We start from the raw sequence: 16,412 nt of genomic DNA, 5'->3' as shown, positions 1-16,412 counted from the left end.
AAATAGACATTCCTGTTTGCATTGATTCCTAACAAGCAGGATTTTTGTACACACCTTAAAAATGAAATGTCAAAAGTCCTCATTTTTATCACTCACGCACCTATGTATGAGGAATCTACGATTCTGAGTAAGTCAATCTCTATCCCCAAATTAGGCGGTTGACCTCCGAAAGAAGTCGACAGACAAGTATAGATTTTTGAATTCCGTAAAAAATAAAAACAACAATATATTCAGTAATCTTGTCTGCCTCCAACATCTGCCTCTGCATAGCAACACTTGGTTTGTGTGTTCTACCAAGTGCAAGTGTGACAGGATAATGAGCTAAATCCTGAAGACAGCAGCTAAAAATTGACGAATAGTACTTTGGAGCCAATCCAGAATATATTTTTACTTGCTCCAGAGAAATCGTTGAATACAATTTTTGGTAATTGCAAAAAGGCTGCACGAACAATTGGGTGGTTTTGATCACTAGTATTTACCCATTTCAATGCAACTCTTGCACGAAATAAACAATAGGAAGATAAGATCCATGAGAAAAACATCGAAGAAAAAGATCCAAGTGATGATATAGAGTTTGATGATGGATAATGTAATTTTTTTGCTGCTACAACAAAATAATGTGCCATTAAATTTTCTCGATGATATTATAAATTGTTGAATATTCCTACAGGGGTAACCGTATTTAAAAATAGCGCCGAGCACACTGCATCGGAGGTGGCGTCGTGCATACAATTGAAAATACAACTTTCCAAAGGTCTGCAATCGCTGTGACTGCAGAACAGTGCTTCATAAGAAAAAAAGTATGAAAACCATTTTCGTCGAGAATTCCACGATCTATAAACTTTCCGCAAGATAGTGGCTATCATCGACCTAAAGTAGACCTAAATTCGACCTGAAGTCGAATTATGGTATAAACTTTCTATTGATCATTTTCCTGGTAGCTCTCACCATGCAAAAACAAAAATGTGTGACCTTTGACCTTGAATAAAAAACGACGCACACGCGGGATCGATAGGGACTTTCGACATTTCATTTATAATGACGTAGGTAAGGTCTGTACAAAAATTCAGCTTTTTGGGACTTTTTACATTCTCAGACCTTTATTTCGTCTATGTTGTCTGGACTACAAGTACCTGTAGTATTCGAAGGGGTTAAGTAATGAGCAGTGTCACAGGGTTATGCTTAATTTTTTTCGTATACGACCGTGAAAATTTCGATTGCAAGCTAAGAAAGTGGTGAATTTTCCATTGAAGTTGAAGACCAATCGAAAAGGTCAGTTTCCATGTCTTCCCCCGTATATATCGACGCGGTTCACGACATAATTTTTATATCAAATCGACGGATTGGGCTAAACAAATATCTGAGGCTCTACAGATCTCTGCATCAACAGATCTCTGACTGTTGACCAGAAGTCACTAAAAAAAGTTGAAAAGGACGTAATTTTTTTTCCGACGAAGTGGAAAACATAGAAAGGTTCAAAAGCCTAACAAATGTATTCAATTAAGAGATTATGCTGAATAATACTTCAACATTGAAAATTTGTTTTCCTCTAAAGTACACTGAAAAGTGTCCTCATAATCAACAGCGAGTGTTTTAAAAAGAAAACTAGTCTGTGAAAAAGTGAAAATCTCTCGTGAAAATTTTCTTTACATGATTTTCTCTAGGATTTCAAGAAACGCCCAACTTAACAAAAGTGGGTTGAAGGATGATTGAGATCGACTGTTGAATTCAAAAACGTCGATGAAGTGAGAAAGATGATTGAAAAAGATAGGTATGTAACATTATTGTAACATAGAGCATTATTGGCGTAACGTAAGACTGCAATACATTCGATTTCACATAATCAGTTTAATTTGACCGACTGATACTTGAAAAAAGCTCATACCGATTGCTTTGAAAAATGGTCAAAAATTCAACTGCAAAATTCAAATACAACTTTGTTACAGGTGACGAAACGTAGGTTATATTCGTTAGAATCAGAAATTACCAAACAACCCACTGCTATATATTTTTGTTATTTCTAATTCGACCATGATTGATTTCTTCTTATTATTGAGTTTCAATTTTGTTGTCACTAATACTGATGTCCAAAAACCTCATAGTTTGTCCCACGTTAGACTCACGTATAGTTCCAATTCCTACATCACGCCTCTAGGATAGAAATTCCTATTGAAATTAAAACCTACACTTCCACACCAAACTAGATCTGTTTCAAATTCCACGGCTTCCGACAAATGAAAAATATCTATGCAAATTAAATATTCCGGCGCTCCTAAAACTCAAATTAACCGACGACGTATATTTCGTTCGCTTCAAACTTGGGAGAATTCATGCAAATTAATTATATTCCAGCGGTGAAGTTCTAACTCGATTATAATTTCATGAACGTGATTCAATTTGTTAGTTATTCTCAGAGAAATTCTCTATTTCAACGCTTGGCCCGGCCGACGATCGTTAATATTGTTTGCCGCGAACAACTCAATGTTTAGGGTGTATTATTTACGATATGCAAACGTCTGATGAATCCACCACGCGCATATCAATTATTTCTTTGTATATTTCTCAAGTTTATTAGTTTATTGTAATGAATAAAGTTAACATTATTTCACCAACGACTAGTCCCCACAATCGTAAGATAAGTGATCATTGGGTCCAGAATATAATGCCCTGAGAAGTCGTAGCGAATCAAGAATGACTGCCTTCTGCATTTGTCCGGCAAGATTTCTGCCGTTTGGCGGCAAACCAGTGAGATGTGGAAGTTTGAGAGAGGGCACCAATAAGGATTCCCGCTTTTCTTTTCTTTTTAGGACATCTGCTCCGCCCAGAGCAACAAACTCCACGATAAACATTACTGAAAAAGAAAGTTTGCTATTGCCTCTCACGTGATGAAGGTTTAGGTAGCATTTTTGTTTTGTATTGTCTTTGAGTACATAATTACTTTAATCTGTCTGTCTCTTTTTCCGTTAATCAGCTGTCACCCCCATACGAACAACAACTCTCGGAAGTTGAGAAACTTGTGCAAGCTAAGGACTAACGAGGTCTTACCTTTAAACATGTGATTCCTAACACGTTAGCAGAATCATCCCAGCTTCAACCAGATAAATTCTCACGAGAAAAATATCTGGTCAAGGCGGGAATCGAACCGAATCGAATCGAAAGGCGTGAGTCGGGCGCACTACCACCGCGGCCAATTCCACAACAAAATGAAATTGATAGTTATGAAAATGCTCTTGATTGAGTGAAATCCATCAAAGGCCACTATTATCAGTTGTATCTACTAAAAACTTATAACTCATGCGTATAGATATTACAACTTGAGAGACTCATGCATATAGATATTACCACTAAGTTATATAGATACTCATACACATAAATATTACGACTAAGATATACAGATACATTCTTGCACCTAGATATTACGGTCTAAAGATATATCATGCATATACGAGTAGATATTACGACAAAAAAATAATGCATATAGATATTGCGACTTGAGGTCTATAGATAGACTAATATATATATAGCTATTAAGACTTGAGAATTGTACAAATTAATGACAAAAAATGTTATATACACATAGATATTAGGCCTTAAGATATATAGGTACAATCATGCATCTATACATTACGATTTAAACATATCTCATGCACATAGATATTACCTACGACTTAAGAATTGTGCAAATTAATGATCAACTATTTAGGATATCTCAGACTCAAGATTCATGCCTATGGATATTACGACTTGAGACTCATGCATATAGTGATGCATAATTTATTTAAGTAACACTTCATAAATCAATTATTTACATATTATAAGTAAGTGTTCGTGCAAATTAACGATTAATTGTTTAATATATTTTACGACTTGAGACAGAGTGCATGAACCCGCCTTTAGTTATTCTGGCAGAAATTTTCCATTTCATCGCACGTCGGCCGTAGATCGTTAATATTGTTTGCGGTGAACAACTCAATGTTTAGGGTGTTATGGGGTGTATTGTTTTCAACATGCGAACGTCAGATATATCCGTCGATCGGTAAATATTGAATTAACGATGGCGGATAACCGAAATGAATTATGGAGATGTGAAAGTCACGCGATTATTTTCATTGTTGAATTTTTACTATACAGGTATCGAACATAATAATCTTTATTAGGGGAGTATGACGAAAAGGAATACTCTAATTTCAACAAGTCCAAGGTTTTTCAAGTTTTGAGTTTACTCATAATTTGGGGATCAATTGTTACATAATAATAGGTTCATTCAAAATTTGACTTTGACATCCATTTTTGCTTGGATGAAAATGAAAAAAAAAATAGTCACGTGACGTGCAATGTTTTTTACTCAAAAATTTAAAAATGGGGTTGTTTCTCGAAATATAATAAAAACGAAAAACCTTTTTGAATGCAATTTTATGTCCATACGCAAAATTTCAGCTGCATAAAATAATTTAGATTTTTTTGACAATTTTTGTAAATAGCATCACTGTTTCAAAAGTAAGACCCTGTAACTAATTAACCTACGTGGTCTGACCCCTTTGGACCTAACCTGTACGTTAAGGAGGTTGCGTTAATGGCCATGTTACGATTGCGCACGACTGGTGTAAACCTCAATGTCAACAATAGATTAAAAAGCGGACAAATTAATTTTCAGGTAGTGGTTCCACTAGTTAATTACCGAAAAATCAATTAGGATAATCATCATTTAACAAACAAAGTCCACATCGGACCAAAAAACTTTAGGTATACAAACAGCTAACCCTTGTCTTTAGATTCAGTATCAATTTGCTTCTCCTGAAGATGCTAACCTTATTAGCGAAACGCGCGTCGAGTGCAAAAATATCAGTTTGGTGTTAGGGTAATTGATCTCTAGAAAAACTTTTCAGCTTTTACACCAAAGGTTCTAATCTCATCGTTTAAACCGATTTTTGTGAAAATCTTAGTGTTTTTCGGTACTTTCATCAATATGGCTTTCTGGAGACCTTTTGAAACAAATGATAACATTACGTGTGAGGAATCTGTGTCAATCGACAGGGATCCGGAATTTGAAAATAAGGATTTGCATGTTCAAGTTCAGCGAGTAATTTTAAATATTCATGAATGCTTGAAGAAGGAAAACTGTCACACTTTACAGAATACTATTTATTGTAAATAGAATATGCGAGTTAACGTAACTGTCTCGTTCGAGTCATTAAAATAGGGGATGTCATTGACCATGCAATGAAACGAAAATAAAGGAATAAAAAATTCGCAAACGTTGATGGTGCTACAAAAGATGTGATTCGGCGAACAATTTATGGTATATACCAAAAAATGAAGTACCAACCTTGGAAATGATTTGGTATAAATTACTCGACGATCCCGATTACAATTACAAATTTTTAGAAACTCTACGAGGTGTCTTATTGTCTTGTGGTTTCAAATATAAAAACTTGAACAATCGGATAGTCATAATGGAATCGACACGCATTGTTCAATTCCGACAAGAAAATTTGAGGCGAATGAAAAGCTACCGAGAATCCAGCAGACATATAATCTACCTGGACGAAATTTGGTTTGACACCCATGATGTCAAATATGGCTGGGTAGACGAAACCAAGTATTGTGCTTTGAACACACCTTCTTCAAGGGGAAAACGTGTTATAATTTTACATGCCAGGAATTAAAGTGGTTTCGTACCTAACGCTTTGCTTCTGTCGGCCAAAAATATGAAAGATTCGTCTACTGATTACCACTATATGACTGCGGCTTCATTCGAAACCTGGTTCAGTGAGCAGCTTCTCCCAAATATTCCTCCGAACTCGGTTATTGTTATGGATAACGCTTTGTATCATTCTCGGTTATTGACTACAATACCAAACAATAACACAAAAAAAGCAGATATTGTTTATTTCATGCGAAATCATGACATGGAAATACCCGAAAAAAATTCCAACGAAAACGTATTACTGGCGACCATAAAACAACGTAATTTCAAAAAAGAGTATATTATTGATTCGATGTGTGAAACACGTGGACATATCCTTTTACGTTTGCCTCCATACTATTGTGTGTTCAATCCAATTGAAATGGTTTGGGCCACAATGAAAGAAAGCTTGCGGAAATGTAATCAGTCACCGACTTTGAATGCTGTAGTGCTTGACAATATAAGGCGAGTGGTGAATGAAGTAGGTAATAGTGATGTGTGGAAGAACTTTGTGGCCCAGGTTATAAAAGAAGAGAACAAATATCATGTGCAAAGTTCCATAAATCCGATCGTCATTCAACCCGATGATGATTTCACCTCATCCGAGTAAAGCGAAGAAGAATTTTAATTTTTTTAGCAATTTTGTTGGCCTCATCATTTTGTAAATATATGTTTGACGAGAATTCGGTGTGATTATTTGTGTTTTCATTGTATTTTAGAGTTTTCGACTCGGAAATCAACTACCTTAAATTTCGAAGTTTTTCATAATTACCTATGGTAGAAAAATTCAGTTGAGATAACTTTTTCATGGGGTGATCAATTGCTATGATTGCACGAATAAGTAACTGAAAAACTACTACTGAAAAATAATATACCGACGCCTATGTCGAGGCGGGAATTCCTTCCCTGTGCTGTTCCAATTGGTATTGGAAATACTATAAAACTGAGTTTTAACAAAAAGGTGTACAGTGTACTTCATTACAATATCAAACTATTATTACCTGACTAAAACCTCGCGTTAAAATACCCCACTGGAAAATCGAAAAAAAAACCTGAGCACATTAAACAAACAATGAGTCCAATCAAACAAAAAAACTCTTTCAAACCTGTCTGTCGCCTGAGAAAAATGCTGAAAGCTCGGTAATTCGACGCTTTATTCCTAACAATTCCGTACAATTATTCGGACAGTAAAATCGAAAAACCCTAATTACGCCAACAGAATAACAAGCTTGAATTGGTTTTTACACCGATCGTTGGCGTTAATGAAGGCCTTTCATTAAAAAAAAAGAAGGGCGCATAAAAATAAGTAAAAAAGTGGTCGTTTGTAGACGCCCCGTCGGGCTATTTCTCTTTTGATTAATGGCGAACATTACTCGAGCATCTTAATTATGAGTGGGCTAATGAAATATAATTAAAATTATATTGTTTTAATGGAATATTCACGTCGAGGCAGGCTATGGTAAACATGCGTTGAGGGGTCTTGACAGGAATACGATGTCTTTTTACGATAACGTTGATGAAGACTAATAATTTCTTGGTTAATTCGAAACCTGGTGTTTATAGACGGTAATAATCCTAAACTTTACAGTAAACTTTTATACCGAGGGGCTATTTGAAAACTTGAACAATGTGCCATAACTTTGAAACCGAAATGTATGTGAAAGCATTCAACAAGTCTACATAATATCACGGGAATCTTAAATGAAATTATAGGGTTCGAACAGAATCTTCATCAGTCCCAAATTAACTACATAACTGGTTTTTAAAAAAGTATCAAATATGTATCTTGTGTATCAACAATCCTGTGGCTAACAAAAAATTCAAAATCCTGTCATTTTTGAGGTATCTGTTTTCAAAATATTTCAATTCTCTATCAAATCATTCTTTATTTTAATAAGAAAATACTTACTGTCTACGTTCACACTGTATATATTTTTATGTATGTGACACATTTCCAATTTTTGGACAACTGGTCATTAGGTCAGGTTTAAAAACAGTTCTGGGTCGAAATTCAGAACTGTTGATCAGTTTTCTATCGTATGTTTTTTGTTGTTGTTATTGATATGATAAATACATTCACTATTATTTTCATCAATAATTGACCAGTTGTTATACAGATGATAAAGGTTTGGAATTTGAAAAAAAAATACTAACACTTTCGGGTGTATCCCTGACAGCCAAAAAAATTGGGAACCAATGAAAATACGCGATATCAAAAAAAAGTTATCAAGGAAATAGTTGAAAGTACTAGGTTTCTTTCAGACATATTTCGATAGGTGAGCTGGAAAACGATAATTTAGAGATTTTCTTCGTAAATCCTCTGATTTCAAAAAATACGGATAATTTCTACATGTTAAATCTGAGTTGGTCTTGAAAAATAAATAATGAAAGAAACTTTCAAAACTACTCGTATACTTCAATAAGTATTGGCAACCAGAAAAACAGGATGATGGAAACGACAAGATCTATGATTTACGAATTAAGCTGTTGAGAAGTGCGACAAAACATATGTTGGTCAAACTGGGTGGACTATTATAACTCGTTTCACGTAGTCGCTCAACGTGCCTTATGAAACGGCCATAGAATAGATATGAAAACTTGAAATTGTTGAAACCTGTACATGACAACAAACATTTGGGCCTTTTTGAAGGTAAAATGTCGAATGAGATCTAAGCACAGCGACAACGGTTTTTTAAACATTTCTTTGTTAACCCTTTCATATGATAATTACATGTGGTAACTTGAAAATTAGTACTGGGTATCACAACACGATGTTAATGAAAGAACAAAATACAATAATAAAGTAACACGATAATGACTACTAAGAATTCACCTTATAACCCTTACTATATGAATATATAATTGGTTGGGAAAACGTAAGTCTTTAGTTCTGGTATATGGGAATTGGATGTGTCAATCTCAACACTATATTCTATCCCAGAATTAAAATGAACATCAGGACTTCTAGGAAGCCGGAAAATCAGGGCGCAACTTCAAAACTAATCGTTTCATCAAAATTTCAATTCCACATTCATATCCATATTAGTACAGCTTGGCAAATCTAACTGTGTCTCTGAATATTGGATACGCAGTAGATCATGCGGCGAAGCGGAGCGAGAACTCATTAACATCGATGAACTCGTGTAGAGAACATCGATGAACTCGTGTAGTGAACATCGATGAACTCGTGTAGTGAACATCGAGTATGTGCAGTTAGTGGAAAAATTATTCTGTATGGTAAACTACGAGTTGTTATCTTTGAAAAGACATTCAAAGAGTATTCTGGAAAACGACGTTCTCACTGGACAAAGCACAGAAACTGTGAACAACGTATTGAAAGGAAAAATAATTCCCCTTGCGAAGGTAAGAAGTAATAGTTACAATAAGTAAAATTGTAAACAATAATGTATTTCAACTTTTGAGGGTTCAAGAACGAGTAGCTGACGTTACATGGGTTTGCATGTGAACTGTACAGAAAATCAACTCAGAGATGATAAAATTGAAAATGGTGAGAAAACTCTAAATAAAAAGCGATGTATCATCAAACATTCCAAAATGTTAATGGACGATGCTGATTTGAGATGACTTTTCAGACAATGAAGATGATAATCTATCCGAAAAAGAAACAGTTCTTGACGAAAACCATGTATCAACATATGATGATCTTTAGGCAACCAATTTTCGAAAATATTATATGAATTGTATTCATGTATTTAGTGGTATGTCATTATCAATATTGTAAGCAATGTTTTGTAGATTATCTACCTGCTACGTTTCATAATCATTTCTAGTAACTATGCATTCAATTATCTATCATTTATCGGTTGTAGGTTTATCCATATCCTTTTAATTCATTGATCTCTAATGGTAATGTACATATTGTAACGAATCTGAAGTCGCTCCTGACCAGTACGCCAGCCGACTGCAAAAGAATGCAGTCGGGAATCGCCGGTAAAATTCTAGTACCAAACCGACTACAGAATTCTAGAAAGGGCCGTTACCGATATAAGCACGGCTTCCCTACCCAAGAGGGCAGTTCAGAAAGTAAATTGAGCGGTTAAACAAGAAATTCAAATAGTGGAAATAAATTAAGCGTTAGTTGTGTGTTGTAACAAAAGGAATAGTTTGTGATTAGTGAAATATTGTTGGAAATAAATTTGTTTAAGACAGTCATTAATTTGTCACAATATAGATCACTTGCTATTGTAAATCACTCATTATCAGTATTTTCCACCTGCACGAAAGGAAGAATTGAGGTTTCCGTTCCCTACTGGTATATGAGTAGTTGTCAACACCAAAATTCTTGTTGGTAGTGGACAGTTACCTTCTCTATTAATTGTTCGCTCATGTCAGAGGCACAGCTAGATCCGCCAAGCTGTAAGATATTAAAAATTATGGTTGGCGTAACATGCCAGTTCCAGACTGTGACGATTCAAATTAGGAAAAGACGAGTAAACTGCAACACTTTGTAAAGAGTCACATACGTTTGGTTTCCGAAGATGGTCATTTCTCAACTAGTTGCACAAACAACTAGGCGCATGTTGTCTACTTTTTCCACCTCCATGATGAAAAACTAGAAGTTTAATCAGATGCGCATTCATTTGGCATTCTTCCTTCTCTCATCGAATCATAATTCCAAACGGTCCTAATGACCATCAGCATCAATCAGTTGTGATATCTCAATCTTGATAATATCTCGATGCAAGCACTCCGAGACTACGAAAAATAAATTCCGACTGCTCAACATGGAAATGAAGTATCATTCGAATAATAAATGGCCTCCATTATATTTGACAGTTATTGCCTCGAATCACAGAATCGGTGTTCTCTGCAAATACATGCATAACAAATTATTTTCGCAATGTGCGTTTAACATGATCCTGAGAGCAGACGCTTTTTTGTGTTAGAACAGAGTCGGATCGAGCAGTTATTTCTTAATTAAAGATTTTTTTCAAAAGTAGAGTTGATTCGATTGATGTACTAAATATCAATATAAGACCCAACAAATATCCCGAATATCCCGAGGCGGGAATCGAACCCACGGCCTTCCGATCGTGAGTCGTGCACACTACCACCGCGGTCAATTACTTACAAATGATATTAATCCTTTAATCCTGTAGTGTGTATAATATTTTTTGTTAGGCCATGTTGAGCTAACACAAACGAACTGTGATTTGCCCACTCGAGAGCAAGATACGTATAATTGTAACAATTGTTGTGCTCAAATCCAAGCCACAAACGCACATTGTTTGGCCTTGGGACTTATTAATAGTCACTGCAAATGCCTATCTAATTGGAAATTGCACGTGTTTAAAATGGATTGGCTCATCTGTAGGTATAATAGGGATTCGTGGTATTAATATATTTTCACCTCGGAACTTATCAATCAAAATGCTGGCTTCCACAACGTTTTTCATTAATTAATTCTTTATGGACTAATCGCGGCCTGTTGCACAGCCGTGGTGAATTTAAATTACGGAGCGATCTAACCTTTAGTTGTTAGTTTCGGTGGTATAGCAAACTCTATCTACGCTCGATGGATAAACAATAAAGTAGCCGAAAACTGTATAGAGAGTGAGAGAAGGCTTATTGTGTGAGAGATACAGTAGACCGGCTTTGTTCTCATCCCTACTCCGTGCTATTCATCGAGTGAGAAGTGACACCGATAAACGTCTGGAGAGAATAACTGATCTATGATCAGGGTTAAAAATTATTGAATGGCTTTCACGTAGTACACAGTTAATTTTGTGACTAGGGATAAAGTGTCTATTCTGTGTCTGAAATTATGACACTATACTAGATCTTGGTTGGCTGAGTGTCATCAGTAAAGTCTGCATTGAGTGAAAATAAATTAACGGTTGACTTTACAAAAGTATATCTAGTTTTTTAGAAGAAACGACTCGTTACTAAAAATGCTTTCATAATATTATTGTGTATTACTTTTGGACAAAGTACCTCTTCAAAAATAGATATTTCATGAAAATCTCTTATATAGGATTGAAAACAAATGAGATTCGCATCAGACTTTATCAAATAGTAATAATCTCATCTAGATTCTTTAGGGAAAAAATGATACTTCTCAGAAAATATGTCTGGAATAAAGCATTGTAGCGAAGTCAAAACTGAGAAGTTTTGAGTAAGTCGCATTGAGCTTTACTTTACAACCGTTGTGAAACTTAAAAAAAACCAAAATATAAATTACCTTATTTAGCTAAATCTATGCACTTATACTTATTGTTTACTATGCAGCTAGCCCGATTTTATTTTGAATTACCTTACTGGTTTTAATTACAATTTTGTATCAGTATCATCGATGCAAACGCAGTTTTTGTCGACCTCTCTTTAAAAGTATCTAGAATTCTTTTTATATACATTCAGTATCTCACAGATTTTGACGTTGATTATTTCAGGATAACATTTTGTTCTGAATGGTTTATTTTACGGCAAAAAGAGTAACGATAATTGAACTTCATTATAATAATAGTAGGTGCACTAATACTACAGCACAGTTGTCCAATTATTAGAATCCTGACAGGCATCTCAACCTAAAGTACGTGCTTTTCATTAGTTCGGATTTCCATTGTCTAATATACCATAATTTAAATTTCCTGAAAGAATCAATAAAATAAATGAATTAGCTGAAAAAATAACAACTCGAAATAATAAATGACATAGGGAGCCAAGCCTCCGACAGCATTAAAAAACACAGGCTCCACGAGACCGATCCAACCAGAGACATACGTCCCGATTTGTAATTTCAGTTGCAGAAATTATAGCGTCAGAGGAAGCTAGCCTCCAGTTGGTGTCCGTTAGTGTACGAATTCGTTTGTTTTTTATATCAGGCAAAAACTGAAATTACAATGAAATGAAATACAAGCAGCAATTGATAAATTGAACAATTAAATTAATAAGAAATGAAAATTAAAATTAACGATTCCAAACTAAGTTACTTCACGACGCGCGACGTTTCGATTGTGTATAGTAACAATCTGATTAACCGATTGGTGAATCATCAAGATAAATGAACCTTTGAATTTTGACAATTATTTACTCGTACGGAGTACACCGGGAAAAATGATTGAAATCTACCTCGGAATTTTCATTTCGAACGAAGAAAATTACTTCAGTTTTATTGAAAATATACTCTCTCTATTGAATAATTCACATCCCCGAGCGTAATTTCAGTGGGCAATGTACTTTTCATTGAGAATTAAATATTCATCTAATATATGTGTGAAATCATAACGTATTATTTCATGTGAAGAGAATTACTAACTGGACGATGGGTATTCCCCCTTAGTGAAATGTAAATTTTCGCCATCTCTTTATCGAATGTAAAATTACGCTTGTATTTGTGAGCGATTATTGTATTGTTCATTCTTGTCTACAGAAGCGCATCGGTTTGTCTGACGTGTGTATTAGAATATTTTTGTTGTTGGTGAAAATAAGTAAAGAAGGTGAGTACATTTCTTGTAAAATTTCAATAACTAGTCCAATAAACAGATGAATTCATTGAGTTTTCTCGTTATGCATTATAGAGTGTTTTTTTATTACAAGTATATCCTAACCTCACATCGCGAATTATTTCATACTATATGGAATAGTACAACATATTTTAACTGATTTTCAAATAATTACAGAACATATATATGAAAATGTTTGTGATAATTACTGAATGGTATTGAGAAAAAGAGATATATTCGATAGCAGTGGCGTGACTCATCAGTGACGCCGTATGCACGATCCATTTTAAAAATGAATTTCTATGAGGAATAAAGTTTCGTATTGGTGGTTGCAAATATCGGACAATGTTAAATCGTAATTTCATTCACCTAAAAAATATCTGAACGTTTCATTCGTATCTCTCATAATTTTGGATAAATTTGAGGATTTATGATTCTTATTATTGAACTTGAAAACATTTTTGCGATGGGAGGCAAGTTGGAACTCAAAATTGAAGGAATCGAGAAACACTTTAGGACCTTTTTGTTTCTGTTGAAGAGGTGAACAAAACACTTCATCACCACTTCATACCATATCATTATAGCTATATTTGCTATATTTCAGAAAATGTTGGAAAACATTTGGAAAAATCAAATTTTTTATTTAAACGGTTGAATATGTATCAAAAAGTTTTGAGAAATATTAATATTGAAGTCAAACTAGTCGTAGTTTTTCTCTAGGAATGTGTGTTCGTCAACTTACTGTGTTTTTAGATTTCTAAACCTATTCATTTGATGATATTTCTCTTTTAGGATAATAACAGGAATTGAGGAAAATAGAAAAAGGAATATTACTTTCATTTCTCTTTCCGAATAATACCACCATGAGCAAGAAAGAAAATGTGTTAATTTGAAGAATGGTTTTTTTATTTTGTACTGTTATTTGACTTTTTTGAAAATGAAAAAAAATGTTTTGTAGAATTTCATTCCAAGAATGTATATGAACTAATTTTGTATATACATATTTTTTTTAATATATCAATGTGTAATATGTCTTGTGCATTCGATTATCTAAATTATGAGGAAAAATGGCCTCTTAAGAGTCAAGAGTCAACATCCGATTGAGGTATCATTGTCTTCAAAACTACTCTGAATACGGACCTTCTTACAACGGAATATCCCAAGGTAATATAACCCGTAAATGAAAAATTACACCGTAAAATTTTATCAGAGTATAGAATTCCACTGTGAAATTATATAAGAGTGTAAAATTCTACTGTAAAATTTTGTCAAGAGTGTAATATCTCGATATGAATTTATATCGCAAATTTACCCTATAAAGTTTTATTTCAACACAAAAGTACACTCAAAATGAAAAATTACACTGAAAAATTCCACACTTGTCTTCGGGGTAGAATTACAAAATAATATTCCACATGGAATCTAAGATCACACACGAAAGTAATTTCTCGCTAATATGGGCGGTAATTAAATTGCCACCGGTACCGGTGGAAAAATTTTTACCAGTGTACTGCTGCAGTAAAGAGTTCTTAAACAGTGAAGTTCGAGGTGTACTGAGTTGAACCACAAAACGATGAGCAGCTCGAACTTCACTGTTCAAGAACTTTTTGATTTGAAAAACTACGTTTATATTTAATAAACTTCCTGAGAAAGTTTTTTCAAATCGATATAATCTCCAGCGATTCAAATCCAATGAGAATCGCACACCGCTCTTAGAGCCCTTGAAAGCTTTCCTGTAGTGTTTGTATTTTGTCATTAAAAAAATTGTTGAAATCTTACAACATACAAGTTAACATTGACGGAATGGTTTTACTCGTGTTCAGATTGCCTCGCAAACACTATAAAATTAAGAGTGGAAAAATGAATGGTTACAGTAAAAAAGATAAACTGAACATTTTTGTAACTCCTATAGGAGCTGAAAATTTTTCAATTCTGATTTGATTTTCATGCGAGTAAAATATATTAACTCCTGTTCAATCTTGTTTTGTGAAACACTCCTTATACAATCCAAGGTAACGATATAGGTTAAACCATAATCGCTTGTACACTTAATAAACGAATAAAAAACATCCCAATTAACTTTAATGACCTACGAAAAGCATACGTGACAATGAAATGGATGTACATTAAAATGTTAGAAGCTGACATTTGTTGCTAACACAATTTTTTCAAGACCGACTACGCAAGGTTGCATATTTTTCTATTTATAAACTTTAATTGATACAATTTCACACAAAACTATCAACTTGCAAACGGCCATTGTTTTTGTGGTTCTAGCGCTTTCACACAATATAATATCCCCTCATGTCATAATCAAATGTCTCTCAACGTGTAACCGTTCACGTCGTAAAGATAGGATATATACAGGGCGTGTCAACAAAAACTTGACCCCCCTGAAAGTCAGAATAATAATCATAATCATACCAGAATCATAATCATACCAGCAACTACCTCCCCTATATTTTTCAATGACATGGGTAGTCAATTGCTGATTTTGATATTTTGTCCATTATTATGTACCGCTTGCAAAATAAACGCAACCTAAATGAAACTTCTTAATTTTGAAAAAACTTCATTTCAGACACGTTTTCTTCCACAGAGCACCAAAACCAAATAGGGCCAATGAAGTTTGGTCACATTCGATGCAAAGTGTATTTGTTTTCGCACTGTATAAAGTGATTTCATAAAAAGACTATCTTTGAAAGGGTACTGTCACTTTTTGTTTCTGATATTTCGATAAATAAACCCAACAAAAATTAATATTTGTCATATAATACTAATCACATGGTTCTCTATTCATTTCATTTCAATCATTGAAAAAACATGATACAGATTTTATTGGCCACACTGTATACTAGCGAAACATAAATTTTCCCTACTGAAGAAAAGTATTATTTGTCTTTGAAAAAAAATTGGGAAATTACTTACAAAAAGATTAAGAAAACTATAACCGTCTTCAATAAATCCTTTGTCAGTGTATTTGGATCCATCACAAATGAAATAATAAAAAAAAACAAAAAATGCAATGCAGCCTTGAATCGTTCCGTAATTTGTACCAAAATATTTTGAAAAGTTCCAAAAGACAAATAAAAAAATCAATGGGTCAATTTTTGTTATCGGTGTTTAATTCAAAATACTTGGAATAAAAATAAAAATAAAATAAAACACAAAACAAATACTTAACAATGCGACCAGCTCAACATTGTTAAAATAACATATTTACAGAACTCGGAGATAAGAAACGTATAATGTCAGTATATATC

General features: G+C 34.0%; 1 protein-coding gene across 4 annotated transcripts in view; it reads right to left on the bottom strand.

Moving 5' to 3' along the window:
* tay (tay bridge kinase) overlaps positions 1-16,412 on the bottom strand; it is a 237,708-nt gene that overhangs the window by 176,944 nt on the left and 44,352 nt on the right. The window lies entirely within an intron of this gene.

The sequence above is a fragment of the Leptinotarsa decemlineata genome, unplaced genomic scaffold (genome assembly GCF_025532065.1).
Source record: "Leptinotarsa decemlineata unplaced genomic scaffold, Ldec_3_MD MMD2_tig00001393_RagTag_RagTag, whole genome shotgun sequence".
Taxonomy (NCBI): Eukaryota; Metazoa; Arthropoda; class Insecta; order Coleoptera; family Chrysomelidae; genus Leptinotarsa; species Leptinotarsa decemlineata.
Note: the sequence above shows the minus strand (reverse complement) of the source record. Positions and strands in the feature narration are given on the sequence as shown.